Source organism: Lipotes vexillifer, unplaced genomic scaffold (assembly GCF_000442215.2).
Source record: "Lipotes vexillifer unplaced genomic scaffold, Lipotes_vexillifer_v1.1 scaffold604, whole genome shotgun sequence".
In the NCBI taxonomy this organism is placed as follows: Eukaryota; Metazoa; Chordata; class Mammalia; order Artiodactyla; family Lipotidae; genus Lipotes; species Lipotes vexillifer.
In genome coordinates this window covers 270,080-275,150 of record NW_006798979.1, presented here as the reverse complement: position 1 = coordinate 275,150, position 5,071 = coordinate 270,080, and positions in this window count along the sequence as shown.

The window sequence follows — 5,071 nt, the reverse complement described above, 5'->3', positions numbered from 1 at the left end:
CACGAACCCGTTTCCCCTGCATCGGCAGGCGGACTCTCAACCACTGCACCACCAGGGAAGCCCCAGGAATGCATGTCTTTGAAACAATTATTATTTTTATTCTCCATGAAATACAGGAGGAGAAAATTATGATACAATTCACGCAGAGAACTGACAAAAGTGAGAACTCTTGTATGCACATGGTGTGATGGTATATGGGACGTAAGCCAAGAAGTCCTTCCACCTTGTTTCCTTGACCTACACATTATGAGTAAGCCCCTGTGCACTGCCATTTGCCTGAATGGGCTAATTCAGTCCCAGCCAACCTTCTGTTTTGCTTTGCACTCCTCCCTTAGTCATGTTGGACTTGTTAAATATAAATAAAGTGGAACGTTGGGACTGGAACACTTCCGTCCACGAAATGTTTCATTATTTCTATCTGACTTCAGTCCCCACCCCCTACTCCCATAATTAGTTCCATAAAATCATTGCCTTGTTGTAGACTAAATTTTGTCCGTTTCATACGCTTCTAGAACAGCTGAGATTTTTAAGAAACATTCTTAGTACAAAAATACATTTAGAAGATTCATTAATAAAAATAAGGAGTGTAAACAGCATATAAATCATAACATTTTTAGGAAGCTTCAAATTGCAAGACACTTTCCCTTAATAAGTTCTTATTATGTTTTACTTCTTTATCCTAGAAGTAGAAATTCTGGAGGGTAGATTCCCAGATTTTCTACTCCAATGAGATGCTAAGTCTCGGAAGTTGTCAGAAAAAATTTTCTCAGTACCACTGCAGCCCAACTATTATCTTTTCTTAGACAACTTTATTACTTTTCACATTATTTTTTCTTGAAAAGTTTAAAAATATAAAAAGGCAGATAGTATGCATTACTATACTGTATAACCATTTCCCATCTACCCATCACCAGCCTTGATAATTATTGCCTTGGTTTGAGCTGCTGTAACAAATTAACATACACTGGTGGCTTAAACAACAAACATCTATTTCTCACAAGCTTTCTTATGTCCCTTCTATTAAGGCATTAGGACTAATCCCATTAATGAGGGATCTACCCTCATCACCTAGGTACATCCCAAAGGCCCCAACTACTAATACTATCACCTTAGGAGTTAGAATTTTAGCAAATGAATTTTGGGGGGACACAAACATTCAGTCCATGACAATTATAAATCTTGTTTTTTCATCTCATCTTTTCCCTCCACCTCTTCTATATTAGTGTGAAGCAAATTTCAGATGTCCTATCATTTCAGTCTTAAAAATTGTAGATCGTATCTCTAAAAGAAAAGGATTAACATAAAACTTAACCACAATACCATTATCATACTATAAAACATTAACAGTTCCTTAATATCATCAAATAGTCTCAGTGTTCAAAATTTCAGTTGTCTTATAAATGTCGTAAATTTATTTTACAGTTTGTTTGCAAAAGGATCTAATTTAGATCCACATATTGTGAATCAGTGATATAACTTTTAATTCTCTTTTTATAGGTTTCTCTTCCACATCTTTCTTGTAATTTGTCTTTGGAATAAACCAAGTCATTTATCCTGTAGACTCACCTGTCCATATTTTGCTGATTGCTTCCCTATGGTTAGTTTAACATGTTCCTCTCTTATCTGATTTTCTGGTAAATTAGTATTCGGATTCAAAGACTTATTCAGAATGCATATCCATTTTATGGTAAAACTATTTCATAGATACAGACTCCCTGACTTCAGATTATACTACAAAGCTAGAGTAATTAAACAGTATGATAATAACACAGAAACAGAAATATAGATGAATGGAACAGGGTAGAAAGCCCAGAAATAAACTCACACACCTATGGTCAACTAATCTCTGACAAAGGAGGCAAGAACATACAATGGAGAAAAGACAGTCTCTTCGATAATTGGTGCTGGGATAACTGGACAGCTACGTGGGAAGAAAAGGAAATTAGAACACTCCCTAACACCATAAACAAAAATAAAATAGAAATGGTTCAAAGACCTAAATGTAAAGCTGGCCACTATCAAACTCTTAGAGGAAAGCATAGGCAGAACACTCTTTGACATAAATCACAGCAAGAGTTTTTTGATCGACTTCCTAGAGCAATGAAAATAAAAGCAAAAATAAACAAACGGGACCCAATTAAACTTAAAATCTTCTGCACAGCAAAGGAAACCATAAACAAAACAAAAAACCCAGAGAATGGGAGAAAATATATGCAAATGAGGTGACCGACAAGGGACTGATCTCCAAAATATGCAAATAACTCATGTAGCTCTATGTCAAAAAAACAAACAACCCAATCAAAAAATGGGCAGAAGATCTAAATAGATATTTCTCCAAAGAAGACATACAGATGACCAAAAAGCACATGAAATGATGCTCAACATCACTAATTAACAGAAAAATGCAAATCAAAACTACAAGGAGGTATCTCCTCACACCAGTCAGAATGGCCATCATCAAAAAAATCTACAAACAATAAATACCTGAGAGGGTGTGGAGAAAGGGGAACCTTCCTACACTGTTGGTGGGAATGTAAATTGGTACAACCACTATGGAGAACAGAATGGAGGTTCCTTGGAAAACTAAAAAGAGAACTACCATATGATCCAGCAATCCCACTCCTGGGAAGATATCTGGAGAAAACCATAATCCAAAAGAATTCATGCACCCCAATGTTCATTGCAGCACTGTTCACAATAGCCAAGACATGGAAGCAACCTAAATGTCCATCAACAGAAGAATGGATAAAGATGTGGTACATATATACAATGGAATATTACTCAGCCATAAAAAAGAAGGAAATAATGCCATTTGCAGCTACACGGATGGACCTAGAGATTACCACACTAAATATCAGAGACAAAGACAAATATTGTATGATAGCGCTTATATGTGGAATCTAAAAAAAAAAATGGTACAGATGAACTTATCTACAGAACAGAAATAGAGTCACAGATGTAGAAAACAAACTGATGGCTACTGGAGGGAAAGGCAGGGGAAGGATAAATTGGAAGACTGGGATTGACATATACACACTATATATAAAATAGATAACTAATAAGGGCCTACTGTATAGCACAGGGAACTCTAGTCAGTACTCTGTAATGGCCTACATGGAAACTGAATCTAAAAAAGAGTAGATATATGTATATGTATAACTTATTCACTTAGTACAGCAAAAACTAACACAATATTGTAAATCAACTATACTCCAATAAAAATTAAAGAAAAAAACCTATTCCATAGTTAGAAGTGTTTTCTTCCACTAGGAGGAATATAATTATTGTTATCTCCTCCAATGGTTAGCAGCCATTGATGTGTAATTTCTAGTTCCATTAACTATGGCATTAGTTTGTCATGCATTAGCTGGAGGAAGTACAAAGAGAAACTTCCTTTCATCTACTACTTGGTTGCCCCGTGGTGTAGTTTATATAGGAAAGGCAGGATAGATGTTTTACTTTTTTTCCTTTCTTTAGTCAAGATTCTGACACCACCAAAATTCTTTCTAGGGAGAACTTAATGATTTCTCCTTGTGGTTTCTGTCTTGATTCTTTCCTCTGCCGTTTCACTTTTTTGAATATATCAGAAAGTCATTTTCTATCCTCATTAAGCCATGCAAATCACCTTTGCTAAATCATTCCCAAATCCCTTTCCTTTTCTATTGAATCCCCGTGTTATTATTATATGCCCGTATCACAGTCTTGTTTTATAGTGTAGTTGGTATTAGAAATAGAGACCAAACAGCATTTTCCCCTATTCTTTCAATTCTAAGACATTATAATATAAATATTACTAAAAATGAGAGACTATGGAAGAATACAGTCCCCAAGATATTCAAAGTAAACAGGATTATGCAGGCTATTTGTCTACCTCACATTGCAGAAATACTCAGTGTAGTCTCTCCATTTTGTTTGTCCGAAGCAAAGAAACTGTGATCCCTGTCTTTAAAAGAAGCAGAATTTATTATAGTTAATAGAACAGAATATAAAACAATGGGGCTACCTCGCACATCAGCTGTGACGAGCAGCGGCCCTATGTTTTGTTGGCAATACTGACCTCCTGAATGCTTCCTCTGCCGTTACTGTGAAGCCGTCCACAGTCAGTTGCCCATGATCCAGGAGAGATAGAATTGGTATCAGAATGAACTCACAGGAAGTGTTTTAACTTAAGCCTACTTTATAGTTTCAGGTTACATTATTCTGTGACTTGAAATTGTCACTGCCATTTAAAATCCTAGTATTCTCATCTGTAAAGTGAGAAATAATGCATGCGTCAAATGACAGTCTCAAGATTAAATGAGATAGTATAGTATAATGCCATCTGTATTTACCGAGGGTTGCCATTACACAGCAACTGCAAATACTCTTGTACTCTTAGCTTGTAAAAAAGTACAAGTGTCAGAAAGCAGATAAAACATTCACTTTCTTTTGCTCTTTAGCATCCAGTGCGTATAATAATCACTCCCTTTACTAAAACAGACTCTAAAATCTCCCCTAAAGAGAAAACTCCCTATGCTGCAGGCTCCTCCCACAGGTTGCCCACTTCCTGAAGAGAAGCATTCTCTTCATCTCTGAGTCCTGACAAAAGGCACCTGACACACGCCACATGCTCAGTAAATAGCTTTGAACTGAACTGATCTAGCCTTAATGACAATATCAGAAATGCATCACTAAGTAACAGCATCTGAGCTGTACAAAACCGTTCTGCTTAGAAGTTTATGAGAGTTCTAGAAGACATGGTACAGGTCCATATGCTCTATTTCACGTGGATGACACAGAGCCGGTGCTCAAACAATGCCAGCCATTGCTCTGAGAGCTTTCACAAATTCTCTCTCCCCCTCCCACTCTGTTTCCAGCACACAGGAATTTAACATTCTTCTACCTGCCCTGAATCGGTCAGAATGTTTCATCTGTTCTACCTCTAAGTTCAAGGCCATAAAAATCTGGTCAGTTGGGCTTCCCTGGTGGCGCAGTTGTTGGGAGTCCGCCTGCCGACGCGGGGGACGCGGGTTTATGCCCCGGTCCGGGAGGATCCCGCGTGCCGCAGAGCGGCTTGGGCCCGGGATCCATG